The 14,161-nt window shown below is 40.3% G+C and overlaps 1 non-coding gene across 1 annotated transcript; it reads left to right on the plus strand.

The window, feature by feature from the left end:
• Positions 1 to 13,207: 13,207 nt before the first annotated feature.
• On the plus strand, positions 13,208 to 13,327 carry LOC122800586. Its single transcript, XR_006364594.1, has one exon. It is a non-coding gene; the product is annotated as a U5 spliceosomal RNA (small nuclear RNA).
• Positions 13,328 to 14,161: the final 834 nt, after the last annotated feature.

Raw genomic sequence — 14,161 nt, forward strand, 5'->3', positions numbered from 1 at the left:
AGACTAATGGATCTGTATTTTCCAGGATCTTTTGAAGGTCCTCTCTTATGAAAGGAGATGACCCTCATAGTGCTCCATTCAAGTGGCACAAAGCATTTTTAAGACTATATGATGCCAGGGGTCCTAATAAGTCATATTTTAGACTATTCAGGAGGCTTTTTGGGATGTTATTAAGGCCAATTGATGACATGTTCTTGGCTTTAGTGAGTACAGCTAGTATATGCTCCTTAGTTATAGTTGGAGGGGTTATGTTTGAGGTTATTTTTGTGGGGATTGTTTGGGGTGAAAGGGACAGTAAATTTAGAAATTAATTTGTCCAGTAACAGATTTGCTATATCGCCAGGCTGGGTGAATGTGCCACCATTAACCACCAGTTCAGCACATTGGAGTGTGTGTTGCCCTTGAGATTTCTGACATAGCTGTAGAAGTCTTTATAGTTATCTTTCACCTGGGAAGCTATATTAACTTCAAAGGTGACTTTGCTTGACCTAATTATTCCTCTTAGTTGTCTATTTACTTTGATGACAGATATTATCTTTATAGGAATTACTCTCCCTGATTTTTTTCCATAATTTGTTTTCCTTTTGTTGTATATTCTGTTTAATTTGAAATGCCAGCAGGGCAGTTTATTTTTGAGGGTAGTCCTGGGCTTACTTCTGGTATGTACAGCAGCCTCTACGCAACCATTCACATGGTTGTACAGAGTTTCAGAGAGAAATTCAGCATTGGCTGCTAATTTCTAGAATTTTGGATGTTTGGAGATTGACAAACCATCACTTAATAAAAGATAATTTGCCTCAAAATAGCTCCTAACTGTTACTAGTTTTAATGAAATTATGGAATTGATTTTGAAGGAGTCAGCCTTATAGTTCAACACTGGGAGGCAGTGGGTAGCATTCTCCCATATTTGTGAGCAAAAGGGCCAGCATTGCAGATAGCACAGAGGACTAAAGCACTAACTTGTTAATAAGCTGCATCTTGTAGGAAGAGTGCAGGGCTTGAAACTTTCCTCCTTCATTTACCTTCTGTGTGAAATTGAGTAAGTCATTTAACCAGGAAGTGCTTTGCACCACTTTTTAATGTAAATATATGAACACACTTTTAATTTAGTTTGTTTTTTGTAGGCAAACAGGTGCATGAAATGCACTGTGTTGGGCTTCAACAGTCTCTATTTAGTTCAGATGAGTAAGGATATGAGCCGCTAATGAGCTTTTTCTGTGGTGCATGGTTTGATACCTCCAGCTTTCATTTGTTTAGTGTTTGACTCTGATCCTGTCACGTCACCAAATGGTGATCCTTGTCTGCCCCTGAAAAGAGGCACTTTCATCCAGTGGACTGTCCCAATCTACTAGCAAATGCATTGCACATTTGCGTTTTTCAATTTCTGCACCCTTCACATAGCCAGTAATTAGTACTTTGTTATATTCTATTTGACTATGAATCCCATCATGTCTGTTGTAGACAAATTGGTTGCCAAATGCATTTTCAATAAATGTGAGTTTCGTGGAAAATGAAGTTTGCTGTTGCTCATGCTAAGTCTGTTTTCATTATGAGACTGTTCTGTTTTGTTTAGCAAAAGTCTCATTGTATTTTCTTTAAAATATGAAATAAAAGTTTTAGATTAAATACAAATGTTTGATTATTATAAAGGTAAAAGTATTCACACTGACTGATTTGAAGATTTTTTTTTCTTGTTATTGGGGAGAGACAATCAAGTAATCGGGGGGAGGCAGTCCATCAACCTGCCTAGGGCCCCAATTGATTATGATCCAGATCCAGGAAGAAGCATAATACAACATGAGAATACTGTTTACAAAACTGCCTTGCATCGATGACAACCTTCACAAACATATTATGATAACAGTTCATTAACAATGCTCCACTAACAAATGTAATTTCTTATTCCAACATTGTACCAAAGGCAAGCGTCCACTCTGGTGGACCCCAGCCATAAACAAACTCTACAACAAAAGGAGGAAGCTACTACAAGATAGAGCAAAATCCTTAAAAGGTAAGACACCCTTGATCACTATAAGTAAAAAACTAAGAGCTCTCATAAAATCATCTAAAGCAAATTTTGAGAGAAAAATAGCTAAAGACTCAAAAGACAATCATAAGGCCTTCTTTAGCTATGTTAGAAACCTGGGAGGAAACTCCCAGATATGCTCAGAACTAGTTCAAAATGATGTGAAGATTACTGATCCTACAGACATTGCCAACATACTGGCTGACAGGTTCAGTGCAAACTTCTCCCCTCCCCAAAGGAGAGATATCTATACCAAGCGATTGCAGCCCCCAAACATCTCCAACGCCCAAGTGAGAACTGCTCTCTCCAAAGCAAAAAAACACAGCATCCATGGGACCTGATGGTGTCCCCGGCTGTGTGCTCCACGAACTCAACGAGGAATTAAACCCACAGCTAGGACAGCTGTTTAATCATAGTCTTACCTCTGGATACATTGCCAGGAAGTGGCGCACTGCAACTGTGGTCCCACTTCACAAAGGCGGTGCCTCCACCAACCCTGGAAATTACCGGCCCATTAGCTTGACAAGCCTTATCTGCAAAGCCATGGAGAGGATCATAATGGACCTCATAAATAAAGACATAGGGAATTTGCAGACTTTGGATCCATCCCAGTTTGGCTTTGTCAAAGGCAGATCATGCCTTCTAAACTTGGTTGACTTTTGAAACAGTCACCAAAGCCATTGATGAGGAAAGGCAGTCCATACAGCCTACCTCGATCTGGCGAAGGCCTTTGATACAATACCCCACTCGGGTATCATTGAAAAACTCATCAGCTTAAATGTTAACCCATACATCACAAGATGGGTTGCAAACTGGCTGAGTGACAGAACCCACAGGGTCAGAGTTGCTGGCGCCATGTCAGACTCAAAGCCTGTCACAAGTGGTGTACCACAGGGCTCAGTCCTGGGCCCACTCTTGTTTGGCATCTACTTTTCCAGTACAAGCAAACACAGGAGGGTTATGGCTGACAAAGTTTGCAGATGACTGCAAACTGGGCGCCATAGTAGAAAACACATCTGACACAGATATCCTTCAGAAGGGTCTCACAGAAATGGATAACTGGTGCCAGAGCCATGGCCTAAAGTTAAATGCCAAAAATGCATAGTCATACCCTTCGGGAAAAACAAGGTTACCCCTAGCTACCAAATAGGTGGCAATCCACTGAGTACAGAAGAAGTTATCAGGGACCTGGGGACCCAGGTTGATAGTAGTCTGTCATTCGACACCCATGTAGCTAAAGTAGTTAGGAAGACCTTCTACATTGCCCACCTTATCATGAAGGGATTCTCATCTAGATCAAGGGAGGTCATAGTCTCCCTATACTCATCACTCATCAGACCAATGATTGAGTACAATGCCCCATTCGGAATGTATCTGACCCGACACTTGCAGCAGCTGGAGAGGCCACAAAAGTTCCTCACCAAAAGGATAAAGGGTCTCAAACATCTGTCCTATGCTGCCCGACTGAAAGAACTCCAGCTCTATTCAGTAAACACGCTTGCTCAGAGGTGACCTTTGCCTAACATACAAGGCCATGTCAAACCCAGATTTGATGAATATGCTTCACCTCAAAAATCTAGATCCGTCAGAGCCACAAGGCGGAGACTTAAACCTCGACACGGCTATTAATAGGGCGTGCTGGAGGGATAGATTCATCACCCAAAGACTCCCTATGCTGTGGAATAAAATCCCGGTATATGTGAGGCAGAGCACCTCGCTGGCCTTGTTCAAGAGAAATCTTGACCAATGGATGGGAGATCGCAGATATACCCCAGGGATTACCTCTGTGTCACTGCTCAACAGAGGCACAGCAAAATAATGGGTATAGTTCCCCATACTAAAGGGGTGGCGTAAGCCACAAAACTATGGGCTAGGCTTGTAAATGCCCTCGGGCAGATAGCCTAGTATGAACCTATGAACCTATGAACACATCTAATACTTAAAGGGTGATTGCTACAGTTTTACAACAATTGTTTTTCCTGGAGAGACATGTGAACTGTACTGTGAAAACAGATGGTTTCTTTATGTGCTCTTTGGGGGAAACACAACTGTCTGTGAAATGAATATGATAAAATGTTACTGAGAACAATAATTCCTCAAATTGTTTTATCACCAGGATCTTAATATTCCCCTGGGCAAGGAAATAGTGCTTGTGCTAGTACTGCCATAGGACAGACGTGGTTTTGGGGGAAGGTGCTTAGATGAGATACGTGTTAATCAGGTAAATGTGGTAGACATAAATGCCTTTTTGCCGAGTGACCTGACCTAGGATGACAATTTGGTTACTTGATCACACAGTCACCCAGATAGCAAATGCAGAAAGATGGAATTGGACGCAACACTACAGAATTAAGTTTTTAGCAGTCGATAATCTTAATCATATATATATATATATATATATATATATATATATATATATATATATGTGTGTGTATATATATATATATATATATATATACACACACACACACACACACACACACACATATATATATATATATATATATATATATATATATGTATATATACATAAATTTATTTGTCTGTGTAGCAAACAAAAAAGTATTGAAATATAGGCCTGCCCTTGCAGGACCCACGTTAAAGCCCATTTTGATGTTGGTGGACTTAGTCATTTATTCTTGCCTTCTTCCTATCTTTTTCAAATAATTTTCTTCAAATCATCTTCTGCTTTACTGTAGTCTGCACTGTTTGACATTTTCTGGAATTGGAGCTACTTTGGCTTCTGCTCTAATGTCCTATGTGTGATTTGACCAAATTGACACAGACACTAGCACAGCACATAGGTGTGTGTGTGTGTGTGTGTGTGTGTGTGTGTGTGTGTGTGTGTGTGTGTGTGTGTGTGTGTGTGTGTGTGTGTGTGTGTGTGTGTTCGTGTGTGTGTGCGTGTGTGTGTATGTGTGTGTGTGTCGAGCTGAAATGCTAGTCAGCCAGTTAGCATAATGGTTAAGGTCTTCCAGTTCATTCCTGATCTCTGGACAATGGCTGTATAGAGTTTGGATGCTCTAACTGTGTCTCTTTGGGGGTTCATCCCACTTTCCAAAAACATGCTGAGTATTTCCACTTCAAACCCACCAAAGAATAAAGTTGTGGGTAGCAGCACAGAGATGGCGCCTACAGAAACATTGTATAGACCAACTGCTTTGGGTATCAACTGTAGTAGGCAGTATCCTTTACGTAGAAAGACATGAATCAGAGACTGTGTGCTATCTCAGGGCTAGCCCCTCACGGGTGTAAAAAGGGGCTCTAGATGATTTTGTCATACTGCCTTATGTCACCAAAAATGGGCATGTGTATTTGCTGATGATAAATGGCTTGATAATCTGGCCTACTTTGACCTAAGGTGCTAAAAGTGGGAGGGGAGTGTATGTGCCCCCTATTGCTACTGTGTGCCTACAATAAAGCTAAGCAGCCCTGGGTTATCAGGCTACTAGCTGGTGTCTGGTGTCAAATTGCCCATCTTTGTTTACCTGGGTTAGCTCTGTTAAGTCAAAGCTGGACATAAAACCAGTCAACCTGACAAACATGAACTAAGGATTGCTGCATCTAACTTAGTTTCACTGACAGGATGGAGCTGGAAGTGGATGACATGATGGTAAGGAGGAGGCCGGACATCCTCTATGCAGCATCCATGATGGAAGGGTAGTGCAGGAAAGCCACTTGGCTTGGAATCCAGAGTGTACTACTCAAGAGGAAGGCAGACTAGAAATGATTTTGGAATTGTGGTGAGAGAAAGGCTTCAAAAGATGGTAAACAGACTCCAATGTAACGATACTACACTATTCATAATCTAAGACTATGCCACACAGCAAGGAGGTTATAATAGTCATGAAAAAATCACATTCAGACGGCATTTACAGAAGCTACTAGCTAAAGCAGGATAACATGAACTGGTTTTAATAATAGGTGACTTAAATGCATATATTGGGAATGAAAAAAAACAGGATATCTGCACTGCCTGGGTCCACATGGGTGGGCCAACAACAATAGAAAAGGAGAGGCCATTCTAGACTTCTGTCTGGCAAATTGCTTGATGTTGGCCCACACATGGTTCAGCAAAAGAGACAGTCAAAAGATTTCATACAGGAGTGTCCAACATGCATCTCAGGTGTACATCCTCCTAGTAAAGAAAGGGCATTGAGTTAGAATTAGCAGTTGCAAAGTCATGCAGAAGAACTTTAGCAAAGCATAGGGGAATGGGATACAAAACTAAAGGCACATGGGATGAAACAGAGTAAGGCTGCAAATTGCAAGTTGTAATGGCTACAAATGGAATCAGAAGATGCTGAGAACTGAGATAGAAGAGAAAATAGTGTAACAAGTTAACAGCTTCAAGTATCTGGTAGGGTGGTTGAAAAGAAGGGAAGTATCAATGAGGAAGTCAAAGCTAGAATCAGTGTAACTGCAGCCAACTGGTAAAGAGTGTCAGGGGGTAGTGTATTTCAGAAGAATGCTGAAGAAGTTGAAAATAAGGTGTACAAAACAGTGGTGCAACTGATACTAATGTATGGTAGAGAAACCTGGGCAGTAAAGGCAGAGCAGTTGAGGAAATAAAGGTGTTGGGGATGAAATGCCTGAGATGGGTGGTGAGGCTGCCAACCCAGGTATCTGGAATTTTGTAAATAATCATATGTTATTTGTGAATATTAATATGATCCATAGGCTTGCCTTTCAAATGTAAGAGAACTATATGTTATGTGTATATTAAACTAATGGTGCAGAAGTGTGTATTGAACTGAATGTTATGTACTGAGCTTCAAGAATGTAACCACAGTGTAAACTAATGGAAAAGAACAGAGTTAAAGAATTGACTATAATCTCTGTGTGCTCTTAAGGGAACTTGTACTTTAGTGTGTGTGTACTTGTCATCCCACCACTGCCACCAATTAATATATGATGCCCCTGCACTGGCCCAGTAATCAAGAAGTTTCAATCCTCACCACTAGCACCAGTGAGGGATGTGCACATTGGGAGGATGACAAGTACACACACAGTAAAGTGCAATTTGCCTTAAGAGCACACAGAGATCTCAGTCAGTCTGGGGCTGGTTTCTCCCTCTTCTCCAGATCCCCAGTAAGAATCCCCACTGGCACAGCTATCGCGTTGAGTCCTTATCCAAGGTTGCAAGCCAAGTCTTCCAAGCACTCTCTCTGTCCAACCAGTGCTTCGTGTCCCTGCTCAAGTAGCTGACACACACAACACACACACACACACACACACACACACACACACACACACACACACACACACACACACACACACACACACACACACACACACACACACACACACACACACATTGAGATTTGATTTATACACAAGCACACACCTGGAAAAGGCTGGCATGGGTTACTAGCTATGCACCCTTCTGCACAGACCATAAGGTAGTTAGCACTGCCACCAGAACCCCTTATCAGCTACTTTAAGGCCCTTCCCAAAGGGTGACCAATCTTACTGTGTAATGTTACTATTATCCAAATGGTATGTGTGACCAAGACTTGCAAGGCTATTTAAGAGTGGCCTGTACAGTGGAACCAAGTACATATGCAAGTACTCTAAGAGCTTAAATATCTCTAAACAAACCAGCCACAGTTAAACAGTTTACATATATTTAATAATAAATAATAAAAGAACAAGACAATACACAATAACTCAACACAGTGACTACAGAGTTCAGAATCACAGGAAATAGTTTAAAACAACATTGCAGGACAGTCTAAAATAAATACAGAAAACATCTAAACTAATCTCTACTATATTCCTATCTACATCTAAATGATATCAATGTACCCTAGACTTACATACAGAGCAAGGCAAATGCAGATGAGAAGTGCTGAATGGATGTTTCCAGATCCAAGACAAGATACAAAAAGCACAGTATCTGAGAGAGTTTCCAAACTAATATCAAAATATTACTGCTGGGACAGGTGAATAGCATCAGCCTTGGTCACCTGGCTTCAGCTCCTAGGCTAGCAGAAATCAACAGCTCAGTGTCAAACATACTTATCTCTCAGATGTGCAGCTACTAGGAAGAAACAGAGCAATACAAACACTTTACATTTGAAACTTAGTAATTATTTCTGTTTCAAGGCAACAGAAAGAAATGTCTAGCTGTGGACATCCTGTCTCCTTCAGTGAAACTGGGAGATAAACACAATCATAAAACAATTCACTTATTTTCTTAGAGTTTGCAATATAACTCTGTTCTTTTCCAGTAGGGTACACTGTGGTTACATTCTTGAAGCTCAGTACATAACATACAGTTCAACATACACTTCTACACCAGTAGTTTAATATACACATAACATATAGTTCTCTTACACTAAGGCAAGCCTATGGATCATATTAATATTCACAAATAGCATATGGTTATTTACAAAATTCCAGATAGCTTGGCTGGCAGTCTCACAGGTGATAGGATACACATTGTGAGGCAGACAAAAAAATATGGACATCAGCACAGAATCTGAAGTTACTCCAATTGCAGAGAAGGTCAAAGAGAACAGATTACAGTGGTTCAGGTAAATGGGCAGAAAAACAGAAAATAATCTGGTGAAGATGATTTGGGATGTACAAAAAGAAGGCAAGAGGAAATGAGGGCATCCAGCAAAGAGAGTGATGGATTACATGAAAGAGGACCTGTGACAGTCAGTCATTGTTGTTGAAGACAGTAGGAGAGTGGCACTGAATCAAGAGAGATGGTGACAAGTGACGTAAAACCCTGACCCCATGTAGAAAATGGGGAAAAGGGTTTGATAACGATGATGACAATAAATGTTATATAAATAATTTTGAGAATTTAAAGTCTTTCTTTACTGAAGTATAAAATAATTTACTATGTAGAATAATGCACAGTAATTTATAGAAACACTGGCACTGGAAACAAACAAAATGAACAATCTCTTGTTCCTGTCCACTTCCAAAAAACTGGTATCAGGTCTCTTCTCTGATGAACAACCCCTGTAAACTTCTCTTCTCCATTGCCAATGCTCTGCTCCTCCTTTTCTCATTTTCTGTTTAACAGCTGCAGTCTCTTCTATTTCTTCTCAGCAGAACCATAACGGGCTCATCTAGACCTCAGTGCCAGTTCCCAATCTGGTGTTCCGTGGTAAGATCCATTCCCCACCTTCATTCCCTCAGCTGTTCAGGTGAAGAGCAAAAAAAAAAGTTGTACTTTTTTTTAAGCTGTTGCCAGCCAATTGCTACTTTGTATGCTGGTCAGCAAAGAGAATACAGGGACATCACTTACCAATAGCTCCTCCTAATCCCTACCTTGTGTCTTGGGTGGATGAACCATTGACCTCATCCTTGCTATGCTTCTGCTTCTCTGAATTTTGATTTGGGGTATACCAGCCCCTTCTTTTCATACACCTTTCACTAACACTTGTGATTAGTTACCAGTGATACATGCTTCTCTTAAAGTTGTATTTGCTTTGCATACAGGCAAAGGAGTGTTCCCCATTACAACTCATAAAACAGAATTCCATACACTTGTTTGGTGAGAATCACCATGCTGTGTTACATTGGACCCCACCAGTTTCAGGACCTTGTGATGGTATCCCATAGACAGATTATCTGCATTGTGGTGGCTGGCACCAGACTGGTGTTTGGCTGTAAGGATATAGCCCATCAACATAGTTTTCTATTGTCTGCGTTTTGGTACAGCCATTGCAAGGGAATGTTGTAGGTGACAAGGGTGAATTCCTTACCTAGTAAGCAGTATCATGATAACCCAAGCATTTACTTTATAGATAAGCATTTAGATTCAGTAGAAGAATATTTTGTTCTGTTCTAGTGAATGTTATCTTTAAGTAACAAATAGGATATTTCTCTTCATCCAATCTATTGAAGAATGCTATGTTTGAGCCAACATCAAATGCATCTGCTTCACTATAAAGTGTTTACTAAATCAGGTATGCCAGAACAGGTTCAGAGCACAAGATAATGTTTAGTCTGTTAATAATCAGCGTTTGCTTCTACAGTCCATTTAAGCTTTGTGGTGAGCTTACCTTGAGTCATGTTGTTAAAATGGCATGCAATGTGACAAAGTACGAAATTAATTTTCTGTAACTGAGACAAACCCAAAAGGCTCTAATCTGATTTTTTAGTTTGTGGTACTGTCCGGTCACCTACTGCCTCCATTTTCTCATTTCTCAATTTCAACAGGTTCTATATCACTTCAGCGAAGTGACAGTTCATCAAAATCCACTCTTGTGGGGGATTGTGTCCCCAACACCTCCCACTAATTATATGTATCAACTTTGAGATCACACTACAGTGGGGAAAGGGCAAATGTTCTGATCCTCACTGTACTGCACTCTCAGTATGAACAGTTCAAAGAATGGCATGTTTGGCGCAAGTGAACCAAAAATGCCATTTGGTGAACTGAATTTTCACTGAAGTGATATAGACCCTTTCATCAAATATATTTTGTGATCCTGTTTCTGCCATGCCAGATCAGTCACTATTTAATAATGATCAAACAACAGCAGGGCTAAGTCCTTTTTCTCCACAGATGGCCTCCATATCCATCAATTACAGCCAGTTTTACTCTGTACACCTCAGATGATATCTGCATGTCATAAAAATGGGCCAAGTAAAATATTCCTATTTGAGCTATACAAATGCACACTGTATGCAAAGCCAGACAATTGACTGTTTAACTTGATCATGACAGCATGGTCAGTTTTCCTCATTAATGCACAGCCCACCCTCATTCCCACCAGTTACAGCCATATTTGACTGTGTACCCCTCAGCTGTCTGAATGCAATAAAAGTTGTGGCCACAGCAGGTATTTTAGCTTTATTTCACTCAAAGTGGGCAGCAGCAGGTAAATATTAAAACATGCTAGAAATAAATGAACATTAGTCATACAAAGTTCTATATACTGCCTATGGGGTCTTGTTGTCTGCCAGGGAGAAATAAGCAAAACACCTACTACAGTATGGAATGTTAGTGAGCTACATCTTGACCACTGCATTGCTGCCAAAGACATCCCACTGAAATGTCCACTGTGCCCATTCCATCTACATACTTTTGAATATCCAGGCTTCTGCATCTTGCCATCCTACCCACAATGTAGACTATCCATCAGAACGCCCTCTGTACTAATTTATCTATATGACTATCTAATAGTATAAATACCACCTCAGGTCTCCCCTGAAATGAGGCCACTAACTTAGTGGGATAAACCTAGTCAGCAAATGATAAATAAATAAGTAAATAAAAATGAAAATTAATTAAAGTAAAAAAAAATAAATTGTGGGTGGGACAAGGCAGAAAGTCATCTGTGATGTCTGGTTAATATCCCATCAAACTGCCACCAATATGTGACATCCGGTTAATATCCCACCGACCTGCCACTAATATGTGGTGTCCCCTACTATCCTGGGTCAGTAACTAAGGGACTTCAATCCTCACTACTGGGTCCAATGTGAGACCATCACTTAAACAGGGATAATGTTTCACAATTTCCCCTAAGAGCACAACAGGAAGACACTCTATAACCTGGGATTGGCCTGTATACTTCTCTCCACCCCTAATATAACTCCTTATTACACACTTCAGAACAATTTGTCCCACTTTAAGACCTCTGATGCATTCACACTTAAATCTCACACATCCAAACACTTCTGGGAAAGCCTGACACAGATTTCCAGCTGTGTCCCTTCCCCAAAATTATAATACAGTAACAGGCTGCCACCAATCAGAGTGTCTACATGTCCTTTTAAAGGGGTGTCAAATTATTAAAATTAGATAACAAAACAAATGGCAGCATATGATCTAAAGCAACCAGACTTTCAGAGTGGTCAGGTAATTATCAAAGCAGGTATAACCACTCTAAAATCACTAAATAATACACTAATTGACCAGCCACAATGTAAGATAATAAAAATATTTAATAATAAGCAAAATTATTAAAAATGTAAAACAGTAATTTCAATAAACAAACAGAATTCAATTACAAGGAAAATTAAATTAATACTGAAGGACAGAAATCCAACATTTAAAAAACTCTGACTAATTAGCTATAATTTCCTATCTAACTGAAGAACACTGTCTCAGATCTAAACTAAATATTACAACAGAGCAAAGGCAGGCGTACAGTACTTGGTGAGTCCTTTGGGTATCTATCCACTGGTCAATACAACTGTGAACGCAACTCAACTGAACTATGCACTTAACAACTGTTTAAACTGTCTTCAGCAGGCTCTTTTGTAAGCTAGGTTAACTGTTTTAACCTTTTCAGTTGTTATTTTCATTTCATTCTTTGAAAATCAACAAACAGCTATTTATTAAAGTTCCATTCTGTCTTTCAGTCTCTGACGATAAACACAGAGCAACTGGAAACATTCTGATGACATCATCTGTAGATCAGCTGACTCTGAGACAGTCTGCATTTAGAACCTCCTTCACAAACATGCACAGTTAGAAATGTAAAGGAACACTGTTCAGGTCTTTAAGCATACTGCACAAACAAGAGTATTAATCACCATGTAAGAACTTATTTACAATATCATAGCTAGTCACCCTAGCATATAATACATAGGTTAATCTGAAATTATGTACAAAACTTCAGCCAGATATGCTAGCACATATGGCAGTGTCTAATTTGCTCACACCATCTCTCCCATAGGTCAATTTAGTCACGATGGTTCTGAACAGGGGTGTTTTTATTTATATTGCAAATAAATAAAACAGATGAAAAATTCCCCTACCCTTAATAGCACTCTAGGTGGCTGCTTAGTTCACCTATCCTTGAGAACATCCATGCTGGTAGTCCAAGGCATGCGGAGAGAAAAAGGACATAAAGAGAAATTTAAAATATATGAAGCTAAGAACATGTAGAAAGTGGAGGCAGCTATCAATTCAAGTAAAAAAAATAATAATAATACAAGCCCTCCCTATGCTCTATGGAAGGAAGGTACATAATTTACAATGGCTCTCAAAAACAAGGATTATAAAGTGCTCTTAAAGGAAGCTTCAGAGCAGTCATTGATCTCAGTAATTCAGGCTTCAAAAGCTAAAAAAGCCCCTTTTTTGGTAGAAATGTCAAATCACATGAAGATTAAAGTTCCCAAGGTTCCAGGAGAATACTATAATATTGCTGAGAAACTAAAATTCCAAAACAAAAGGTTATTTCCATTTCTGAGCCCACAATGTAGTCTGATTTCTCTTCAGAATGCATAAATCCTTCTCCTTTTACTAAAGATTTCCGTGGAGAGGATCAATAGTGGATGGGCAATAGGAAGTTCACCCCAGGGCTCACTTCAGTGGCCTTGCTTGACAGGGGAACTGGGAACTAGCTTCAGGTGGCATGATGCCAGGAATCTTCTTGGGCTAGGCTTATATAGGCTCCAGGGCCATTAGCCTAGTACACACCTATGAACCTATGAGCTTTCCAGATGCCTTTCCATCAGATGCTGATCACAAATTTGCCATGGAATTGTTTAGTAGAGCTCAGGAAACTGCTGATGAATAGCAAGGACCTGCTGTGGTCCCCTACTCTCCTCGCTATGTGTCTGAGTTTTATACTAACACACGACCTGTTTGACCAGTACCAGCTAAAGTAGTTCACTACAAAATAAATAAGAAGCCTCACGTCCATGTCTTCTTCAGAGTGGGAGGATTTCTAAATTACTTTTGTTTGTACTCTCTGCACCTCACTCCACTGGTCCAGCTACCAAATTTCCTGTTGTCTATGCTGAGTCTATGATCCAATGTTCTATCACCCCCCCCCATACTTAGTTTAGTATTGCAAGGGCCAGGCATGGTTCCTAAGGGTGTTCTAAGGGTCTCATCTTTCTTTGCATCTATCTTGGGGGGGGGGTTCTTGCATGCCTCACCACTCCCCCTTCCCTTGTAGAGACATGGATACATCTAAGGGGAAAGCTTGCAATGGGGGCATTGCAGCATATTGTCCTACCTCTGTGAGTTCAGCCAGGTCCAACCCCTACCTCCTCTTTGGACCCCAGTGCCACCCTCAGTCTCCACCAGGGATCATTGCAGGAGATGCCCATCCCTCTCACTCTGCAGCTATATCAGTCACCCTAGCTGATAATCAAACCCAGGTCACCTGGACTGTACTCAGGGCTTAATCCCTCTATGTCACCAGA

The sequence above is a fragment of the Protopterus annectens genome, chromosome 4.part0, assembly GCF_019279795.1.
Source record: "Protopterus annectens isolate FY-2018-M chromosome 4.part0, PAN1.0, whole genome shotgun sequence".
In the NCBI taxonomy this organism is placed as follows: Eukaryota; Metazoa; Chordata; order Ceratodontiformes; family Protopteridae; genus Protopterus; species Protopterus annectens.